General features: G+C 41.5%; 1 long non-coding RNA gene across 1 annotated transcript; it reads left to right on the top strand.

The window, feature by feature from the left end:
* Positions 1-53: 53 nt before the first annotated feature.
* On the top strand, positions 54-20,311 carry LOC129734711 (uncharacterized). The gene is made up of 3 exons (XR_008730229.1): positions 54-647; positions 10,594-10,768; positions 12,010-20,311. It is a non-coding gene; the product is annotated as an uncharacterized LOC129734711 (long non-coding RNA).
* The last annotated feature ends 3,501 nt before the right edge of the window (positions 20,312-23,812 follow it).

Genomic DNA, 23,812 nt, shown 5'->3' with positions numbered 1-23,812 from the left:
CCCGCCTAGAAGGGGGCGCGGGGCCGCGCGCGCGGCCAGGCCGTGGAGGGCCGCGTGCCCGCCCTGCCGGGCTGCCGGGGGCCGGGGGGGTACCGCGGGCCGGGGGGGGGCGAGCCCTGCGGGGGCAGCGGGCCCGGTGCCCGCCTGTAGTGACGGGGCAGGGCAGGGCGCAGGCCCGGGCGCCGCAGGCAGGCCCCGCCGCGGGGACGGCGGCGGCGGTCGGTCGGGGGGCGCCACCGCGCGCGCCCCTCGAGCCCCGCTTCCCGCTCCCGCAGCTGAGCGGCGGGGGTCGCAGCTGACACCCGAGTGCCAAGGCCCGGGCACAACCCCCCGTGCCGGGGCAGGCTGGGTCCGGTGACTGGTTTGGCATGCAGTCCGCCGTGTGTTCTGCCTTGCAAATCCCGGCACGCCCACCAGAAACGGAAGAGAAAAAACAGATTTCCCGTTTAAGTGCTCTTTTGGTAGCCGAGTTTAATAAGAAGCAGTTTGATTACCCTAGGGAATAAACCCTAGGGAACGGCACCCTGTGTTGAAACAAGAATTGCCTCAAAAATGAGTTCGTTACCCAGTGTGCAGAATCGAAGACCGAGTCGTTAAGAGCAGGAGACAGGGCCTTCGCTACGAAGCTGTGCAGGCGTGGGCACCAGGTGGGCTGGCACGCCTTGGCGGTGTCCACAGGCAGATTTGTACATGACCGCATGAATATTAATTTAAGTTCCAACCCTCTTAACATTGACTGGATGGTAATCTACATAATGGTTGTGCAGTCTTACTGATTAACTACACGTCTTCATTGAGGAAGGCTCTCTTTGTGGGCTGGGGTGTTAAGGGTGTGATTTTGGTGTTATAATGGAGGTAGTTTGCCTAAGGACACATCTTTGGCTTCTTGTCCAACAAGCATCAGAAATATCTTGATTGCAAGAGTCTTCTGTTGCCAGCCTTCCAGCCTGTAATTGTCCTCCAAAGTTGCCTTATCCTAAGCAGCAATTCCTTCAGTTAATCATCTGTGATAGCTCTTTGCATGGGACACCCTGAGTCAAAATAATGCGTGCATTCTGTTTCTCAGAAATATGTGCAGATTGTTCAACAAAACGATATGTCCATGTATTCTGGTTATGAAATTTGATAGCAGAAAGGGACTATAGTAGGCTAAGTTGTGAACGGTTTTGTTATAACTTGACTGGGAATCTCCTGATGAAATTGATTGTACCTGGAGTTACAGTTCAAGTTCTTTTTAAATTGACCAGAGAAAACGAGACTGAGCACTATGCATGCGGATGATCACTGTTAAGGATCTAACTGCAGTCTTTCTTAGGTGGTAAAGAACTCCATATCTTGGCACTGAAAGATTGAACGTTTCAGACATTAATATTTCAGTTTTTAAGTCTTTCCATACCCCAAATCTGAACTGAGAAGGGACTGGCTTATCTGCTATCTGGGCTGAAAAAGATTGCAAATTTGTGATACTTCCCTGAGCAAGTAGGTCAGTTGTTACGGAATCTCCATAGATAAGTCTGGATAGTGCTTCTTTCATTAATGCTTAATATGTTACAGAATTTTAAGTATTCCAAGCAATTGTCAGAGATTAATTTAAAATGCCTATGCATGTGTTTCAGGTACTGCTTATTTCAAAATTATAATCAATGCACTCTTATTCTTTTTCAAAATTTAATCCATGTTCCAAAAGTACAAGATTTAAGATCAACCTTAAATCCTTTCAGCAATTGTGGTAGCTTTTAATTAGCCTAACTTCAGAGAAGTTTAACTGCAGAATTCAAGATCTTTTGTTATATATTGTGCAAAATTAAACTCTGGAAAAATTATTCTATTTATAAGAACATTACGTAAGGTTTTCCTGTGTTTTGACTAGTACATCTCATCCAAAGACAGTTAGCAGAGATGCAGAAGTTGTTACTGCTTTGAATATTCTTCTCCTTTCTTTTTGCATCTCTCAGTGGAGGTTACCAGAAAAATGAGCTCTAGAATTTGAAATACAGAAGTTCTGTAATGTCACAACTGACTGGGATATCCTCCTACAGGTAAAGCCTTTAATAGTACATATGATATTCCAAACTACTGGTCTGCAGAAGAATGGCTGCAGAAGCATGGCCTTAGAATCTCTGAAGATCTGCACAATCCAGGCCTGGTATTAGAATAGGCCTGTAATCAGAATTGTACTGAAGTTGCTGCGCTGAAGTTAACAAGAAAGGCAGCCTTGAGCTATTCTTGAATCCTGAGGCCAAGTAATTATGTTGTGCCAACAGGCCGTGGCTGTAACAAGCTACAGCTGCTGGCAAAGCAGGTGCAGGGCCAAGAAAGATAGGGACCGGTATGGGAAAATAGGGACTAACAAACTACAAGGCTGCAGCACAGCAACACAATTAGCTACATGGATGGAATGCTTATTTTAGTCATGATAATTAGGGGTGTGAGAACCGTGCGCGTTTAGAGACTACTAACAATTATATTTCTGCTTTACGAATATGCATGTGTATGGGTTCTATACAAGTAGTGTTAGAAACTAATAAAGTTGAGCAAGATGCGTAACTCATATTGAGCGTCTTCTTGACTCCAGCAAACCCTTCTTCCAACACTGGTCTGCTTCCCAAACACAAAACAGAAGCAAAACACTGTTTAAATTGAGTACTTCTCAGTCCCTGCAACAGTACAAAATTCACTTGGAAAGTAATCCAAATAAAAAAATAAACTTGGATATCAGAAGAATAGCAACAAAATGCACAAAATGCTGAAAGCCTTGGTTCACACTAGCTGCCATTAAAATGCCAGAAGCAAACAATGACTCTATTTTAGCTGAACTGTTCAAAATTTAAAACTATGTATGAGCCACTCCCTCTCCTATAATAAAAAACAGAGCTATTGGGGAAAAAAAAAGTTGAATAGAATGGGTAGACATGCAGAAAAGGGAATTGATGAACAAGTGACCAAACATCATCTTCATTCTAATCAACGTTTAACAGAACTCCATTAACATCTTACAGGTTGCTGTAGGCCAAAAGAAATATTTAGCTTTGACCAAAGTGGATTAAAACATGTAGGAGGTTCGTTCCAATTTTGCTCACCTGTTTTTAAACTTTACAGTAACTGTATCAGTGCACTTACATTCAGTAAATAAAGTCTTTCATTGTATCTTTACCTTGCTTGTATGACCAATGATGTCACATCAACTAGCAAAGACCAAGGCATTCCATAGCTGCAGTGCAGAAAACCTTCAGCTTCTCTCAGCTGGGTATCTCAACATCAGTCTCCTGAAAGTCCACACAAGAGATTTTGACTGAGCTCCAGACCTGGTGCTCTAACCATGATTTCAGAAAGATTTGCAGTTGCAGAGTTATCCAGAGTTGATTGGGTGCTTGGGAGAACAGCTCTACAGTCATTGCATTAAATTCTCAAAAATATGCGTTAACACCTTTCTGGAAGAGGAGAATTACTACTTAAAAAACCGTATTCTTAATGTGTAAAAAGATGGAAACTGTACTTGGAAGATAACTGATTTATCAGCACCCATTGTGTAGTCAAAATTATTTTCATTTCTCTCAAAGTTGCTCCAGAAATCAGGCAGTCATGGAACTTTGCAATTCATAGGGGTCCCCTGGTGAGCAGTTTTCAGATACTGTGAAGGCAAATGATAAACTATCCATCCATCAATAATATGTGTTCGTGAGGGCAAATAAGCAAACGTTTCTGAAAACAAGAAGTGGGGGTTTTGGAGGTACAGGACAAATCTCAGAATACGGAGCATTTGCTTGCCCTTACAACAACATACTTTTTCTGTTTCATTAATCAGCTGAGTTTCTCCTGTGTTTAGAAAATAAGCCTCCCTTAAAACTGCATTGTTCCCTTTTCTTTTTAGATTCTGAAAAATAACAGCAATACATTGCACTTGCAGACATCATGAAACTTAAATTCTATGTTACCTACATAAAGTCTTTAAACAAAAGCAACTATTAACATTTTGTCTAAGACTGTTTCCAGATCTTTCTGCAAGGTTTGAAAAGCATTTACTGGGAAATATTAATTGCAAATGTCAGCAGCAAAATACTGTCCATTCAGAAGGAAGTTACAGTAAACCCTGTATTAGGTGATCAGGAGAAAAATATTTTTCCTTAAAAGAAGTCAACTTCAGAGTACACAGTGGGTGGTTTGTCAGAGGTGGACATCAGCGTGATGCTTGCTATGCTTCCAGGGGTGGGGGAATGGAAATCAAATGAGGTAAGGTAAAAGCAGGGTACACCTATCTGATAGAAAAACAAATATTTCTAAGTTTTAAGCAATTTATGAAAAGAAAAAATTAACTTCAGATTCAGCTACTCCTTGGGCAGTGGTAAAACTTGCCTCTGAAAATCCCAAGCCCCTGAGACCAGTGAGAAATTCTGAAGCAAGGATTGGTAGAGGATAATCAGGTTAAACAAAATGTACACACACAAGTCCATGGGACTTAAGGGATGCTCCTGAGTGTTGAGGAATCTAGCCACTGTGAGACCATCATTAGTTATCTTTGAAAGGTTGTAGTGTTTGAAGGAGGTGAATATCACCCCTAGATTCCAGATGGGCCAGAAGGAGCATCTGTAAAACTACAGGCCAGTCAGCCTCATCACAATCCCCGGGAAAGTGACAGCACATGTCATCCTGGAAGCCGTTTTTAAACATTTTAAGGACAAGAAGCTGATTAGGAGCTGTGGGCGTGGATTTGTGAAGAGAAAGTTATGCCTGAGCAGCTGATGGCCTTCTGCAATGAAATGGCTCCACGAACAAGGGAAAGAGCAGCTAAATAGCGTTTATCTTGGCTTTAGCGTGGCTTTTGTGAGTGTGTACCGTAACATCCTCATAGACCAACTGATGAAGTACAGATTAGATGAGTGGGCAATCAGGTGCATTGGAAGCTGGTTGAACTGCCCTGCTGAAAGGGCCGGAATCAGTGGCACAAAATCCAGCTGGCAATGAGTCCATAGTACCCCAGGGTCAGTATTGGGTCCAGTTCTGTTACATTGTCATTATATTTTCATTAGTGACCTGGACAGTGGAATGTTGGGCAACTTCAGCAAGTTTGCAGATGATAAAGAACTCTGAGGACTGGCTGATACCTTAGAGTGTATGTGCTGCGATGCAGAGAGTGACCTCAAAAGACTGGAGAAATGGGCTGACAGGCATCTCATACTGTTGGGCAAAGGGAAGTGCAAAGTTCTGCACCTGGGCAGGAATAACACCATGCACAAGTACGTGCTGGAGGCCAACTGCGCTGGAAAGCTGGCTGGCAGAAGAGGACCTGGGGATCTTGTTTAGCAGGTTTAACATGGACAAGCAATGTGCCCTTGCTAGAAGGCGGCCAACATAGCAAGAGCATCACCAACAGGTTGAGGAAGGTGACCTTTGCCCTCTCTGATCAGCACTGGTGAGGCCACATCTGGAATGCTGTGTCCAGTGCTGGGCTCCCCAGCTCGGGAGGCTTATTATCAATGTGACTAAGTACCAGATGGCAGAGAATAAACAAGACAGCCAGACTCTTCTCAATGGTGTCCAGTGACAGGACAAGAGACAATGGGCACAAATTGAAACACATTAAATTTCATTTAGTCCTAAGAAAAAAACACCCTTTGTTTTACTGTGAGGGCGGTTGACTCCTGGAATTGGTTGCCCAGAGAAGTTGTGGAGTCTCTGTTCTTGGCTATGTTCAAAACATGGCTTGAGTAACCTGCTGTAGTTGACCTTGTTTGGGTGGGTTGGAGTTGCACTGGGTGATCTCCAGAGAGCCCTTCCAGCCTCAGGAACTCAGTAATTCTGTGAGAATGAAAGGTGCTTTCCTGAACTGAGTTAATCATTCTTAATTGGTAAAAAGCTTGGAAGAATACTTTTTGTTACCTTTCTGTAATAATGGAGATATTCTTTAGTAACTGCAGGATGTCTTTGAATGTCCATTACATCACTGCTGCCTTGCTCAGAATATCTGTAGTTAGTGCAGGTCTATGGTTGGTGGAATCGTTGTTCTTTGATTAATTTTTATGTATATTACAGTACCTTTGAGCTACTTCACTGATGGTTTCCATAATCATGTATCTTCTTCAAAGGGAAAGTACCTAACAGACTTTCTTCCTGTCATTGCCAAACCTGATGATGAGAGGGAACCAGCAATGCTTTGCTCAGTTACAAATACACTGGACAGGATTGGGTGGAATGTGATTAAAGAGTGAGACTAGCATTACTAATTCAAACAGGAGAACAAGCATGAAAAATGTCTTTGTTTTTCTATTCCTTTGTAATAGAAAGGAACAATGCTTGACTTCTACCAAGATCCAATTAAGAACAAACTGCTTTTCTGCCAGGAAAGCCTAGCTGCCAATTTCTCAGTAAGTGCTGTAGCAAACAATGTCTGGAATTGCTCAGTAGATCATATGAATTTTGGCCAACTTTGTATTGGCCAAACAGCACATAGAATATCACATATATTATTACCAACCTAATTACAACTAAGATAGTCTACAAAAAGCTTTGCCTGAGAAACCTTCTATGGGCACATGAAAATCTCAATGAATTCACATCACTGCCAGCAAAATCAGCTAATCTCAGAGGTTTATACCTGTCATACTATTTGTCTGCATCTCAAACTGCTTTTCTCACTTGTCAGAATATTTTTCTCAGTTGCCAGTTATTCCTTATGTGGTGTTGTAACTGTTACTCACCTGACTTGCTCAACAGTCTTAAATGAAGAATGACTGATTGGTACATTGTTCAGGGAAGAACCTCCCATGTGGTGGCAGGATGGCCATATGGTCCAGTGATACTCTTTTCAGTGGACATCTCTCAGCTGAGTTTGGTTGTCAAATGACTAGATGTTTCAGTGTAGGCTACTTGCATACCAACTCATGCATTAATGCATTTGGAAGATGCTAAGCAACACACTCTTTGTTCTTTTTTTTTAAGTCAGGCTTTCATAATTCTGCAATTATGTACTGATCTCAAAATAAAAAACCTAGCAGTCTTTAGGGAAAAAAAATGTCCAAAATTAAAATAATCATCGTATAATGCAGTTTGAATTTAGGGAACTTCTGACATCTTTATGAGACTTTGAGAAAAGTGAATGGTACAAATGTTTAAAATACTGCCATCATTTAACCATAATTAGCACCTTTTGTTCTCATCAAAGCATTCAAGTTATGTTCAGTATACTACTTTTTATTCATTTAAGATGGTGAATTTCTATGTTTAACTTAATTTTTCAGTATATGAGTGATGAAAAGGCATGTGTCAATCTGGTGAAGAGATCCAAATAGAAATAAAGCATTTTTCTTCTGAATGTTCTTTCACACGCAGTACTAGAATGCCACTAAAACCCAGTATATTTGTATAGCTTTTGCTGCATAAGGTTGTTTCCATACATGATAACTACAATATGCGCACTACTGTACGATCAAAATTCCAATGTTTTGTATAGATGGGTGATGCAGGAAACAGGAAACAAATGTGTCTTTTCCAACATGACTATTCTTTCTCTTGTGAATTAATCAAAAGGCATAATCTTTAAATGCCAGTCTTCTACTACTACTCACAGTAGACCGCCTGTTCAGGCTGACTGCTGCTAATACTCTTATTTTCTCAGGTTTTGCCCAGATCTGTGCTCCAGGTCAAGATATTTTTCTGGTTCTCATAATGGTAGGAATTTTACTCTTTGTAGGAATTCATGCAGGGAGCTTTCCAAGTTCTGCATGTGGCCAAAATCTCAGTTCTGAGAACTGTTTCTCATCAGAGTAGGTGATTAACATGAAATCTGAAAGCAAGAGTGTATTTTTTGCCTAAGTCTACTGTTATTTCAGCACATCTTATTTTGAAATAAAACTGCACATGGAAGGAGGATTTTTGAAATATCTAATACAATTCAGATTCACACCTTAGTTTAACTTGAACTACCTTTCAAATACAAATTGGAAAATGTTAACTGTGTAGCATTTCATAGACTTCATTTAAACTCTGACAAATCCACAGTTCTTCCCGAAAGCTAGAGATTGGTTTCACCCCTTTTCCATCATCATTCCATTCGGATTTATCAGGTAGCTGCTCTCTTTTTTGTGTATGTCTTAGTAGAATTTGCTTGGGGTTTTTTTAAGACAACTGTTTTTTTAAGATGATCTTACAGAAAACAAACTTAATTCTATGCAGTAATCCCTAATGCACTACATCGGTAATCTCAAAAATGATGTAAAATACATTTACCAAGATCTGTTTTTCACAAAGCATGAGACCGATTTTATACCCCTACCCAGAAAATTATAAAAATATTTTTGTAGCATAAAATTTCCCTAGTAGTAGTTGTTTTACACAGATGAAACTTGATCTAGAAATCTTAAAATCCTACCTATTGAGATTAAGAGATGTACTCTACATAGTCCATGTAAGCAGCTGAAACCCTTTCAAACTTCCTGCCTCTGGATGGCATTTGTCTGTATAAACTGGCATGGCTAAACTGAAACAGCTGTGAGATTTCTGCCTCTGCTTTTTATCTGTATTATAGCAAGCACATGAAAAAAGTTAGGGTTATTGTATTTAGCATAGCAGTATTAGTTGTAAGAGTCATATTAGCAACTATATGAGTGTTTTATAATGAAGTTTCCCTTCTCCCCTTAAAATTGCTTAAATCAAAGATGGGATAGTTTTTCTCTGCTTTCATAGAATCATATAGAATGCTTTGGATTGGAAGGGACCATTAAAGGTCATCCGGTTCCAACCTCCCTGCCATGGGCAGGGACACCTTCCACTAGACCAGGTTGTTCAGAGCAGCCTGTTCTTGAACGCTTCCAGGGATGGGGCATCCACAACTTCTCTGGACAACCTGTTCCAGTGTCTAACCACCCTCATAGTGAAGAATTTCTTCTTTATAACTAACCTAAATCTACCATATTTTAGTTTAAACCATTACGCCTTGTCCTATCACTACAGGCCCTACTAAAAAGCTGGTCCCCATCTTTCCTATAAGCCCCCTTTAAGTATTGAAAGGCCACAGTAAGGTCTTCCTGGAGCCTTCTCTTCTCTGTGCCGAACCACCCCAACTCTCTCAGCCATTCCTCCTAAGAGAGGTGTTCCATCCCCTGATCATTTTTGTGGCCCTTCTCTGGTCCCACCCCAACAGGTCCACGTCTTTGCTGCACTGTGGACTCCAGAGCTGGACCCAGCACTTCAGGTGGAGTCTCACCAGAGCAGAGTAGAGGGGCAGAATCACCTCCCTCGACGCGCTGGCCATGCTTCTTTTGATGCAGCTCAGGATTCAGCTGGCTTTCTGGGCTGCAAGAGCTCATTGTTGGGCCATGCCGAGCTTGTCACCCACTAGTACCCTCAAGTCCTTCTCCTTAGAGTGACTCTCCATCCATTCTCCACCCAGCTTATATTGATACTGGGGATTGCCCCAACCCACATGCAGGACCTTGCACTTGGCCTTGTTGGACTTTATAAGGTTCACCTCTCAACCTGTCAAGGTCCCTCTGGATTCATTCAATTTCAATTCTTTTTAAACTTACTCTGAAATAAGACGAGGGACTTAGCTGACAACCAGTAGTGTCTAGATAGTATTTTTATCTTGGAATCTCCAAGTGCATATTAACAAAGGAAGATTATCACCACCATTTACAGACTGGGAAAAAGCACCAAAGCGGTAAGAGAGAGATCTGAGAACAGATTCTGCATCCAGTTGTCATTTCAGGGCAGCATTTTTTCAGTCACTTACGAAAACTAGTATCTGTTTTCCAGACAACATTGGATTACGGAAGTATTTCTTCTTCAAAAGGGATTTTTAGAAAACTGTATAAAATTTTACATATCAATTTTGTAAGTTTATATTAAACTAAAAATCTATGATATACTTTTAATATCAGTATATATGAATAAGTATGTGGAGGAGAAGGAAAACAAAATGGTAAAATTCAGCTTATTTATTTATTTATTTAATTGTCTGCTAAGAGACCTGCTACTTGCTATTTTTCTGGCAGGACATACTACTGGAACTGTTCAGGTAGGTCCCCGGTATTTCTAGAGAAAAAAACCCATATTTTTTCTATGCTTTGAGGTCCATCCCGCTGTGAGTCAGCATGTAGCTCTACGTAAAGGGAAGATGTTTTTAAATCTCTAAAATACCTGTCTGAACAAGATAGTTCATAGGCATTGGATAGAAAATTCATTAATTCACTGGGAAGAATTTCCACTGCCTTCCTGCCAAAGTTTGTAGAAGCAGGGCAAGCAGATTGAATACATTCAGGACACAAAAGTTTCATTCCTCTAAAGCCAAATAATTTCACATGTAACAGAGAAACTGCAGAAATGGACCTTTCTGTTTTAGTGCCTGACTCTGAGGCACAAACACAACTCCATTCTACCCATTAGACGTGAAATTTTCTTTTCTCATACAGTAGTTGAATTGCCATCATCGTACGTATTGATCTGATAAACTGGAGTTCATAGAGTATCATCTTCAGCTGGATAGTATCACCTGGAACGGATGCTGGGGGGATTTTACCGGTATGCTTAATTGTAAATGTTGCAGTATATGTATCCACGACATTGCTGAGCTGTACAACGCTGCATTGTGTACTTTAGCTACTAGTAGACAAGAACCGGTCCAAAACCAAGACGTAAGCCAAGAGTGCTGAAACAGAGCCAGAAGAGAAGGTCATGAGAAGGTTGAGAAGAAGAGGAAGATGATGATGAAGAGGATGAAGATGGCCCAAATGACCACCAGAGGACCCCCAACCCATTAGACCACATATGCATAGTAAGCGTGTAGATATGATAAGTAGTTCTTGGAATTGTAATGAGTATGCTAATAATTTCTCAGAAATGTCATTAATATGTATAGATCGGCCATATAAAGACAGTGAAAAAAGCATGCAAGTTGGATGGAACTTATCCCCCGCCCATCTGACACCAAAAATAAAGAATGTCTGCTTTCTGAAACTCAAAAATGAGTATTAGAGATTTTTCAGTATCAAATTGGCTGTGAGGATGGGATCCTGCTTCTGAGCTCAGACCAAGTATGGGATCAAGGCACAGCTGGCTGGCACCGTAAGGATTTCCTGGGGACACCCCCATCCTGGTTCCACTGGTCTCATGAGCAAAACTTCACTAGTAAGATAAAGGCATTCTTTTGATTTTGAATTTTGATTTGAAGTCCTACCTATAAGTCAAGATGCATTCCTGGTGTCGTAAGACATCTCATGGGGTGGTTTAGATGCATCTCTGAATCCAGTAGAGTCTGTGCCTGTGATTGCGTGACACTGGTACCTGAATTAGACTCTCATTTGTGACGTGCACTTGAATTAGACTGTTGTCTGTTTGAGTTGGTGCCTGCGTTTGGGTGAGTGACACAGGTACTTGTATTACAGTCTTGGTTTGAGTCTGTGCCTGCATTCTGTTACTTATCTTGCATTTGTGTTACTTGGCTGTTGTGTTGTTATTTGTGATATCTGTATTTGTGAATCTGGGTTGGACATAATAGTCTAAGATAGAATGGGATCCAACATGTCTAAGGTAGAGAATGATATAGTAAGGAAAACCCCTTTGGAGTGTATCATACAACAATGGAGAACAACTGCAGGACCACTGGGAGATAGTGCCTGGTGAGTGGACTTGATTAAATATGATAATCAGTGGTGGCCACTTTATAAGTTAAAAAACAGCTGCAGGTGGACAAATAATGGAACTTTAGATTACGATACTTTGTTATAATTGATGTTATTTTTAAGAAGGGAAGGAAAATGGGGCGAGGCAATATACACTGAATATGTTTTTCACCTTACGGAATCATCCTGAGTGGCAGAAAGAGTGTGGAATTAATTTGGCACCAGTGATCCTTTAGTGCGGTCATTAGAGAGGATGAGAAAATTTGTCAGAACGAGAGACCTCCAGTGAGGTGTTGTTCATCTTGTGATATATGATGGAGGTGTTTAGAATTGAAAACCAGGGGGAGAAAAGAAAGGGGGGGAGATTCAACATTATGGCATTTCCCTTCCCGAGTAACCGTCATGCGTGATGGAGCCCGGCTTCCCTGGGGATGGCCAAGAACCTGCCTGTCCATGGGAAGTGGTGAGTGAATTCCTTGTTTTGCTTTGCTTTCACATGTGGCTTTTGCTTTACCTAATAAACTGTATTTATCTCAACCCATGAGTTTTCTTACTTTTTCTTTTCCAGTCCTCTCCCCATCCCATCGCAGGGGGAGTGAGGAGTGGCTGCGTGGTGCTTACTCGCCAGCTGGGATTAAACCATGACAGTCATTTTTGTAGCCCAGCGAGGGGCACAAAGGGTTTGAGATAACGACAGATTTGAATGGAATGTGCTAGTTTGAATTTTATAGCTGTTATTGTTGTTTTGCTTTAATCATCAGGTTTCTGTGTGGTTTCTGTGCTTGCCATGGGGCTCACTTGCCGCAGAGGCTTAGCGCTCGTTAGTGGCTGCTTTTTGCTTTAGCTGCTTGCTGTACCGCTTATCACCTCACTGTGCAGTGCCCGGCAACATTCTGATAACAGCCATGGTGACAAGCCTGTGCTGGCAGATGGCCAGGGCATTGCCGCTGTGTCTGTGCTGCTGGACTGGACAGGCTGGAACACCAGTGTGACAGGAACCACGTGAACCAGTGGAGGACAAGCCTTACCAGAAGCAGTGCCAGTGTAGCAGTGACCCAACCTGAGTTGGCTTTGGTGCCCAGTAACCCCATACAACGCACCACCTCTCCACTTCTGATTGACCACCATCACAGATGGAGCCCAAAATCATTGACTAAATGACATCTGTAGATAGATGTTTTTACAGGGGTGGTCCACAGACTAGGGGAATGACATCTGTGTGTTATATCAAAGGATGGGAACGGTGGTGCTGGTTAATGAGGTTGTATTGGAAAGTGTAGCACGACATAGATGGTATGGAATAAGGGGGGCATGCTGTCCTAGTTTCAGCTGGAATAGAATTGATTTTAGGATTTGGTGTGAGAACAGTGATGATGATATAAAGTCAGGGACTTCTCAGTTTCTTGGGCCCTGCCAGCAAGAATGCTGGAGGGGCACGGGAAACTGGGAGGGGACACAGCCAGGACAGCTGGCCTGAACTAGCCAAAGGGATGTTCCATACCATATGACGTCATGCTGAGTATATAGGCTGGGGGAAGATCAGGCAATAATTGAGTTTTTGGTGGATACCAGGGCAATGTATTCAGTAAACAATAGTATTGGAATTGTTGGTGCAACAGGGAAAGCTGAAGAAGCCTTGTTTTTCAAACCAGTATCATCTATAATAGGGAAACAATGGGTACCTCGTCAGGTTTTGTATTTGCCAGGAGCCCCCAGACCTTTACAAGCAACAGTTGAACTTCAGGGTGAAGATGTTAAAATGATGATTCCTGAAGGTAACTATGTCCGTATGCTAGTACTGTCTTTACAGGAGGATGGAAAAGAGAAAAAAGAGAAAGGGGAAATCCTAACAGAAGTGGAGGATGCAGTGATTCCCCTGGTCTGGGCTGGAGAGAGACCAGGCCAAGCCAGGCTATCCGGGTATTGAGTGTCAAGAAACAAAGCCCAGGCTGAAAAGTGGATCATGAAGTACCTGGGGTTTCGTATTTCCCAAGGACAACAAGCTCTCAATGTCAGGTGAAAAGAAGCAGTTTGCCAGCTCCCAGAACCACAGACTGCTCATGAACTGAGACTGTTTCTGGGAATGCCGGAATGGTGCTGATTATGGATGACTGACTATGGGCTATTAGTAAAACCTTTATATGGACTCTTGAGCAGCTCAGTGGGATCACATTTGGAGTGGAATGCAGAAGAAAGGGCAGCCTTCGAAGCAGCTAAACAGTCCCTCATGAAGACTCTGGCTCTTGGGCTTCCAGACCTAGAGAAACCTTTTGACTTGTTTGTTTATGAGAGAAAAGCCTTTGCAATGGGGGTATGGATGCAGAGATTGGGCTTCTTCAAGAGGCCTGTGGGATATTTTTCTAAACAACAGGACAACATGAGCAAAGCCTGGCCTGGATGTTTGAGAGCCATGACTGCCACTGTTCTGATTATCCAGAGAGATCAAAAATTTACTTTGGGACAAAGAATCACAATTTATGTTCAACATGATAGACAGGGGAAATCAGAAAGCAGACAGACCTAGCAGCACTGTCTGCAGAAGAAGAAAGTAATCCATCCTTGATAGTCTTGGTTCCCTTAAAATCTCCACAATGACCCTAAGGGCCACAGTAAAAGAAAATAGGTGGGCCATTACTGAAGATAATAGAATTGTTCTTCCACAACCAATAATGACTGAATTGACCTGGAGAAAACACTTACAGACACACTGGGGAACTGAAAATTTAGTTAAATATTTACCAGGATCAGTTTTGAGTAAAAATGTGTGGAACGTCTTGATGTCAATCACCAAACTATGTGAAATATGCCAAAGAAACAAACCAAAGACAGAAAACTGAATTCAATTTGGAGTTACCAGGCAAGGACATTCTCCCGGGGACTGCTGGTAAATCAATTTTACTGTGCTACCCTGAAAGGAAAATTACAGGCATCCACTGGTTTTAGTGGATACCTTTTCTGGGTGGCCAGAAGCCTTTCCCAGTTGCACCAGTAAAGCTAGGCTAGTAGTTAAAGTATTATTAAAAGAAATTGTTCCTTGATTTGGAGACCCGCAAAGCTTATCATCAGACAGGGGACCACACCATGCTGCAAAAATTGTAGAGCAAGTAACCAAATTTTTAGGAATTACTTGGGAACTTCATGTCCTATACCACCCACAATCGAGTGGAACGGTAGAAAGAATGAATTATACACTACAACTACAACTTGGAAAAATCTGGCAAGAAATAGATTTAAATTGGGTTCAGGCCTTACTGAATGCTCTATTAAGATTTAGAGTACAGCCCAGAGGAAAAATTAAAACAAGCCCCTTTGAAATGATGTATGGGTTCAGGCCTTACTGAATGCTCTGTTAAGATTTAGAGTACCCAACTGCCAACTTCAGGGAGGGGGCAAGACCTACTTTTAATAGGGGTGCCCATACCAGTCAATGAACCTCAAATTAACAATCCAAAATATGGCAAAGGACACCCTAAGAAACCATGGTGGCTGAATAACTTTCAAAAGAAAGACAATAGGGAAATACAGGTTACAATGTTGCTAGATGGCCCTTTGTCTATTCGGACCAGGCAATGATTCTGTAAGTGCTAGTGAATTAAAATTTGGGGATGACAAGTGTGGTAATCATACAAATAACAGAAACTACGAAACCTTTATAGATAGCTTCCCTGGGTGTAATAGAACCAGGTAATTTTGGAGACCTACATTAAGCCACGTGGACAGAACAAATTATTTTGGTCTCCCAGTCCCAGCAGGAAGTGGTTGCTACTGGCTATGTGGAGATACAGCTCATAAAACATTATCCCTCAACTGGCAAGGAGCATGTACCCTGGGAGCCTTAGTTCCTAATCTCACAATAGTAGATCCACTATATACCCAAGATAATTGGGACAGAACCTTTTTCAAATGAATGACAAGAAGCCAAAATGCTATTGCAGACAAACCCACAGCCTTCCATAGCTTTGCTAGATGGTTTCTTCCATGGTTAGCAGTTGAGAACCTAGGTGAACTACAGAAGAAAATAGTGAATAAACCAGCGGTAATAGAAAATATTGAAGACAGGACCATGGATGCAATACAGGCATTACAAGTCAAAGTATCCAGTTTCTCAAAGGTGGCTCTACAGAACTGAATGACTCTTGATTTATTGTTAGCCTCACAGGGAGGTGTTTGTACAGTTATTAATACAAGTCGTTATATGTATGTGGATCAGAATGGCAGAATTTATACTAATTTACAGAACGTTTGGGAACAAAATAAAATTTTATGTGAAACAAGTAAAGATGACACTGATTGGGGATTCAAAGATATTTGGAACAAACTCATCTCATGGCTACCTAATTTGTCCTGGTTAAAGAATTTGTTCATCCTAATTATTCTAATACTGGGAATTTGCTGTTTCTCTTGTGTTGTGACTCAACGCTGTAATTATATTACAGAATTGTGTTGGAGGTACAGATATAATTGAGTAGTTTAAAATAGAGTAATTGTCAAAGAGATGATAATTTGTTTTATACAAATCATCAAAAGAAAAGGAGGGATTGATACCAGAGGAATTTTACCGGTGTGCTTAACTGTAAATGTTGCAGCTAACCTATCTACAACATTGCCGAGCTGTACAACGCTGCATTGTGTACTTTAGCTACTAGTAGACAAGAACCAGTCTGAAACCAAGACATAAGCCAAGAGTGCTGAAACAGAGCCAGAAGAAGAGAAGGTCATGAGAAGGTTGAGAAGAAGAGGAAGATAATGAAGAAGAGGATGAAGATGGCCCAAATGACCACCAGAGGACCCCCAATCCATTAGACTACACATGCATAGTAAATGTGTAGATATGGTAAGTAGTTCTTGGAATTGTAATGAGTACGCTAATATTTTCTCAGAAATGTCATTAATATGTATAGAACAGCCACAGACAAACAGTGAAATCAGCATGCAAGTTGGGTGGAACTTATCCCCTGTGCATCCAGTGCCAAAAATAAAGAATGCCTGCTTTGTAAAAATGAGTATTAGAGAGGTTTATATCTGATTTTTTGGTATCAGAACTGAAAAAATCAGAACAGTACTGAGTTTTTGGTTTGGAGATACTGTTTTGAAGGATGACAGTCCAGGTGGTGTTGCAGCCAAAGTGACTGCTTTCATTTGCTCTCACATGCTGAATTTCTAAGTATAATTCTTTTGCCTTAAGTTGGAAAAATGATACCAGCTTTGTTCATATCAGTCAACCAAATTCTTCTTACCTGCAACACAGAAAATTATATGAATAATGGTAAGTTGCACACTTAAAAATCTAACCATGTGTCCTGCTGCATGACAAGATGATTTGGTCTGGGCTGGTCACCCTTTGCCAGTACTTCTAGTTCCTAGCCTCCTTCATGGCATCAGAATACAGACTTCCACTGGCAGTAAAAGGATTAGAATCTTTAAAATTGTGAAGTTTGAAAACATACTGGAGTGTAACACAATGCAAATAAACATTGACATTTTATTTATAACTTTTGTTTTAAAGTGGCATAAAATAGGCATTATTGCAAAACGAGATTAGTTTAATGAGTACTAAGACTGAAAATTCTTTTTGGTATCCTAAGATGTCTGAAAATAAAAGCACATGTGGTGGTGCATCTCATCATCTCCCCTGGGCCACTCTACAATCAGGAATCCCCATTAGGCCTTAGCGTCTGTGTAATGAGTTGGGTGGCTAAGCATCCCTTGACAGTACCAGCAACTCTCGCACAGCTGAGGTGGGAAACTGCACTGGCTGTACCAGAAACATTCCTTAGATGAACCAAACCAACACCTGACAGCTTTGGGACATTCCTTATCTGAACCATAACAAGTCTGGGAACAGTATCTGAATCCAAGTGGTATGGTACTACCGTTGTTACTGAAAAATCAGTTGAAGAAACTTTCTAAGACTTGCTCTGAAGTTTATGAAGCAGGTATTCTTTATTACAGTGCTGGGGAGTGGGGGATATCTCTTCTTAACAAGCCCCCCTTATCCTTGAATACATGTTCCTTATATTCTGTATAATCATACATATGCATTTCCCCCCCCAAATCCATACATATTCAATTATTTCCTGGAATTCATTTACATTAGTCCCTTCCTCTTTTGCACATGTGTAGCTTTCATCTGAATTGAGTCAAAGTGCTGCTTTTGTGACCACCAACCCAAATCCATTTCTAGATACTTCTTGACCTGGTCATCTCAGTCTTCTCACAGTGTTTTTTTGGCAAAACCTGGTAGGTTTTCATAAGATTCAATCAGTTCTTTCCTTTCATCCTAGATGTTCCTTTCAAGTTAGATCATAAATCTCGTCCATACAATATCAGGTCTTCTTGATCACAATCTAATAATTATACTGATACAAGGACTTCTTGGTCTCAATCTAATAATTATACTAAGGCTTTATATATACTAGGGTTATACATTAAACTGCGCATCACTGGTATCACCATCACTGGAATTTTGAAAAATTTCACTAATTATCAACCTGGATTGGGGCAGTATGGAAAATTACTGATGACTAAAGCCAATCATCTCTAACCCAATAAAGAAGCATTCTAAGCGAGACACTTTGAACTCTTCTGACTGCAGCAGACTGTAAACAGCATCTCCCTCTGAGTAGGATGCCTCTCAGAGCTCGTGAACTCATAAGCCTGCAATACTGGGGGACTGCTGCTGAAAGCTGATCACATCTCAGATTCATAATTTACTATTGTGATTGTAGTAAATCTTGTTTGACTCACTTTTCAAATAATAAATTGGCAATGATTAAGTGCTGCTAGAATCCTGTGATCAACCTTGAACTCTGAACAAACCTTAGATGTCGTTTAGATAGAACCCGTTGACCAAGTCTGAGACTAAGGTTGGATCTAGCCTCACCTAAGCTCTATTAAGAATTTAGAAAGCAAGAGGGTCCACTCAACCTCATCGCTCAATGGGGGGTGGTGTGTGTGGGGTGGGGTGTGTGTCTACCTTACCGTTTTACATCTTTAGGCTTTGTGTAAATCATCCCAGCTTAATTTTAAATTTTATTCCTCTGCATGATTTAACTATGTAGTAATAGAGTGAACCTCGCCACCACTTTGTGAAGTCGCACTCCCACAAATTCCTATAAAAAGTATTTTGCTCATACCTTTGATAGTGATTCTTTAAGCAACTTCATCTAAACCACTCATTCGTGACAGCACATCATGGTTATTGCTATAATAGAATAATTATAATCTACAATGAAAAAAACCCCCATATATCACTTAACTGGAGAGTCAGTCCCATTATTCAAATCAGTAAGTGTATTTTCATAGCTTTTTAAATTAAAAAGCAGCAGGAAATAAGTTGTTTGGGGGTTTTATTTCTTTGGAGACTTTTCAGCATGATCTCTGACCCTTGTATGCATCAGCTCCAACCTCATCAGCCATTTCTCATTACAGTTAGCAAATGAGACAATTTTTCATTATTTTTTCACAGGACTTAGTATTAAGTCAGCTAACAAGATGTTAGTATCTATTTCAATATTTATTAGTAAAACTCATTTTCTCGGTAGAGGAGCCATGGCTTTGAACTGAAGTACTTCTGACAGAAATATTCTAGCAAAAATACCTTCTCCATATTCAAAACCAGTTGTTGATTATTCTATTATGAGTGGAAGTTGTTGCAGAAAAAAATCAATCAAATATGCTGAAACATTATGATGTTAGGAGCCTTGGCACAATACTTTCAAATCATGTATTTTGCCAGTGCATACTTATAATTCAGCGGAAAGCTTTTCCCCCTTTTTGTTGGTTTGGGTTTTTCCTCCAAAGTTTCCTTCACAAATCATCGACATTAGCAATTGAATGTGGATTTCGCTGCAGAGCATCTGGTTCATCTGCTGCTGGTTTCTTATTAAGACAGAGTCCTTGAGAAGTTTGTCCAAATCAATAATTTCATAGGTCTGACAAACAAAAGTGAATATTCTTTACAGTTTTCTCATTAATTTGGACAATGTTGAAACAGAAAGAGTTCAGCAATTTGCTACATCCAACCATACCTCATGAAGTGCATGCAGTGCAGAACCACATTCCCCTTTGTGTTATGCAGCTGTAAAAATAGATGGTGGGTTTCCTGATGCTCAAAAGCTCAGGCCATGCAGAAAAGCTATGGCATTTCAGCAGTGTGACCTTTCATGGGGAACTGTTCTCAGCTGTCTTGGGAACCTTGTCAGCCCAGTCATGATACTTGTTCTGTCGCACCTTCTTATTACACCTCTAGAACTTTTAGTCAGGTATTCGTATAAATGTGAGTGGCTGAAAATGTCCTCACTCAGCCATTACAAGCTACATGTTCAGTGAATCCTTCACAGCTCAGTAACGTTTATCCATAGCTACTTAAAAGATTATTCCCTTAAGTGGGATAATTGCAACCTACTTTTGAAATACATAAAACTCTGTGCAGAGTATTTCTAATGTAGTCTAAAACATGTAGGTTGTAATGCTTATTTCCTACTTTATCTTCCTTTAGGCCGAACAGCTGCTTCTTTTTCCACATGTAACTCTTATCCTTAATACAAAGCAGTGTTTCAGATCTCGCAGTACAGAAATACAAGTCATGTTCTCGCAGACAGTACCAGGAAAAGCAAACACAGGAAGGCAGAGAGCTGGAAACTGGGGAGTGTGATGGGGGGGGGCTGGACTGCAAGAAGGGGTGATGCTGTGCTTGAAACGGGGCTCTTAGAAAGCCTTGGACAGTGGAAGAGGGGGACTCCTGGGAACCCTCTGAGAAACCTGAGGGTGCCTGCTGATGGCAGGTGCATGGCAGAGGCAGCCACAGGGCTGCAGGCCTGGGGAAGCTCTTGCAGCTTCTGGCAAGGGTGGTCAGCAGCTCTTGACCCAGAGTGCACACAGCCTTCGTGGCAGCAGCCCTGCTTTGGGACAGTGATGCTGCCGCCCTTCTAGCTGATGCCAGGGGGAGGCCCCTGTCAGAGCTCCACAGGGGTGCCCAGGGCCCCTCCGGCACCTTCCCCAGGAGGTGCCTTGCTGTTGGAGAGCTGTATTGCCAAACAGAGGCAGTGCAGAGCTCAGCAGGCTGCACAGCACTGGGTAGACGGCATCTCAGAGACCCCACAGCTTCCAGAGCCCTGGACCCCACTGCAGTGCAGACCTGCGCAGAGTCCGTCACCAGCAGAATGGCAAGCAGTGTTATCAGATGAAGGCAATGGCTGGAAGCTGGTGTCTTCCAACACCGTGTGTAAGTTTTCTGCTCCACCTGAGGTTCACCCTCCTGAGAGCTGAGGAGGACCTGAGGGTGCTTTCAAGCAAAGCATCTGTACAGACTGGCCGTGTGCAGCACCAGGCCTCGCGGAGGAAGCAGCAAGCAGTGCGGTGGGCAGCTCCCCGCGGCAGGGCACACGGGCACCCACCGGCTGCACAGGTTTGCTGCCTGCTGGGAACCCAGGTCCAGGATGCTGTGGAGAGACTGCCAAAGCTCCTCTGAATCCCTGCCATCCTCCCACGTGGGCACCAGCAATACCTCCAGGGGCAATCAGTCTCTGGGGGGACAATCAGAGGTGTGCAGTCCCAAGTGCTCTCCTCCTCGGTCCTGCTTGTCAGGAGTGAGGGCACAAGGAGCCAACTCAGACCCAGTTGGGCCTGAGCACCAACAATTGGGTGCAGAGCTGGGGTTGGAACAGCGATTTGGTTTCTGTCACCACGGGAACCTCTTTGAGAACAAATGCCAGCTTGGAGAGATGGGATCCACCTCACTAAGGAGTAGTGGGGCTGTAGTAACCCTTAAGATTCACATAGTTAAGTAATTATGTCAGCTCTAGATATCACTTTCAAAAATGTGTCAAGTCTAGAAATTAAAAATATTTTCACTACCAGAACATACATTTATACAGAAACTGTGTGGGCATCTCCCCTGAGTAACCTGAAAGCCCCAGCTACTGAATGAATAGCACGGATAGGTGTAGAAAGCTTAATTTCTAAAATAATAAAAAAAAAAACTTAAAGAGCAATAAAGGAATATAACCAGAAGTATATAGATAGCTCAATGTGAATAACATCAGTTATTCAAATTATGGTTTCTCTTTTTTTTATCTTACAGGATAGGTTCTTAGGCTCACGGTTTTCCAAGGAAAGAACCGAAGCCCGTAACTAACGATAGGCTTTTTTACATGCAGTATCAGCTGTTCACGAGGAAGTCTCTGACCCAAAACAATCCTCTAAAACAAGTCTAGTTTCCTTAATAAGAGTGAAGTTTTACTTCAGAAACTATACTTGTTCTGGCTGGAACACATTCCAACATTCATTTTCAGAGGGCAGATGCAGATTTGTCTTTTAAAATGAAAACTATAGAGAATGGCCTAGTAGTTCTTTAATTTTCTATATAAGACCATTCAGAACAAGTGATCTGCTCTGAGACACTAAAAAATGTTTTAAATTAACTTATTCAGGTGGGCCTCTGGGAAAGATAATTCTTGATGGCAGAACAGCAGGTATGACAGGCTGCCCAGGGAGGTGGTGGAATCATCATCCCTGGGGGTATTTAAAAAGCACATCAATGCGGCACTTAGGGACATGGTTTAGTGATGGACTTGGCAGTCCTGGGTTAATGGCTGGACATGATGATCTCAAAGGTCTTTTCTAACCTACATGATTCTATGATTTCATACCGTAACTCAAAGAATGTTTTCTAAAATCAGCTTGTACCCAACTGAGTAGCAAAAATTGGATGAAGGAAGATTTTGAGAAAGATGTCTCTTCTACTATTTGATCTTTTTGTTTTGTTTTCTGATAATGTCATAGGGAAAACTTACTGAAATAGTGTCCTTGTTCATGATATAATATGGTTCTGATTACAGACTCTGAGAAGTCACAGAATCATACAAAAATGGCCAAGGAAATTCAGATGCTATAGAAAACAATCAATTTCTAGTCAAACTGTATACACGTCAGCCAAGAATTCATCCATGCTGCAAGACCACAGGTAGCATATTGCCTAAGGGAGTGACAATCACTGAGTCTGAGATTTTTTCTGCTGACTTCAGTTGATCAGTGTATGGTCTCAAGTAGAAATTTTCACTTCTCTTTCTTTGGCTATATCAGTTTTTCATCTAACAACTCTTTTAGACAGGGGCAATCTTACAGTGCAGTTGTAGTGTTTGGTGGAGTGGAACCCCAATTTCGAGGTAGTCTCATACATGCTGCAACAGGATCTTCTTGACACATTCCAAAACTGAATTTAAACCATGGCAACAGAAGTAACACACCAAAACCACACTTCCTCTCTGAAACAGTGCCTCCAGTGAGAAGAGCACAAGTTGGACCCAGAATTCTCAGGTGCTTGATGAAAAAGTAAACTGTTGAGTTATTAAACAAAGCAGAAGACCAAAGTCTCAGTGGCACAGGAATGACACATACCGAACAAATAATAACTGTCAAATGGGAAAGAATAAATGTGAATTCTGATGCATAAAAGGCATAAAAGACAACAAAAAAGTCTTCACAAAGAGAGCTCATAATGAAAAAATGAAGGGGGGAAAAAAGTCCAAAGTCCAAGTAGGGAAGCAGACACAGAATACCTTAAATAATGAGGGGCCCAATACGCCAGGGTCATGAGGGCTGTAACCTGTTATAGTTAGAATCTGTTTTCTGTGTACAGGAGGTAGGAAGTCAAGCAGTAAAGGATATTGATATGCCAGATCCACATATACAGGAAAAAGGACTAAACAGTTTGTGTTACTGCATTGTCAGGTGGTTTCCAAAAAACTGGATGTAAACCTGCATTTATGTCTCCTGTGAAATTCTGTGCCTAGTTCTTCACACTCTTTATCACATAACCCCTGTGCATCTCAGAGCACACTCAGAACACTTTCAAATTTTAACATTGGTCCTTGATTTAGTCACCCTCTTTGCTATTGAAACTACTTGGTTTGCATCAGATAAAGACCACTCATTTCTTTAGAAGCCACTGGCTGCCCTAGCTGATTTCATTGCAAGACTGGGTTATTCACTAAGTAGTTATTGTGAATAACCTACTTTTGCAATGAAATCACCCACAACAGACCTCTAGGCACTAAGATGCATAGAGATACAAACACAAGTAAGACTTTACTGATGTATAGTGATAGCATACTAAGGTCTACAGAAATAATAAGAAGAATAAAATAGTATTATGGAGAATTTCCTAGAACTTAAATAAGTCAATTACACACAGC

This window comes from Falco cherrug, chromosome Z (assembly GCF_023634085.1).
Source record: "Falco cherrug isolate bFalChe1 chromosome Z, bFalChe1.pri, whole genome shotgun sequence".
NCBI classification, from domain to species: domain Eukaryota; kingdom Metazoa; phylum Chordata; class Aves; order Falconiformes; family Falconidae; genus Falco; species Falco cherrug.
The sequence above is the reverse complement of the archived record's forward strand: the minus strand, read 5'-3'. Positions and strand labels throughout refer to the sequence as shown.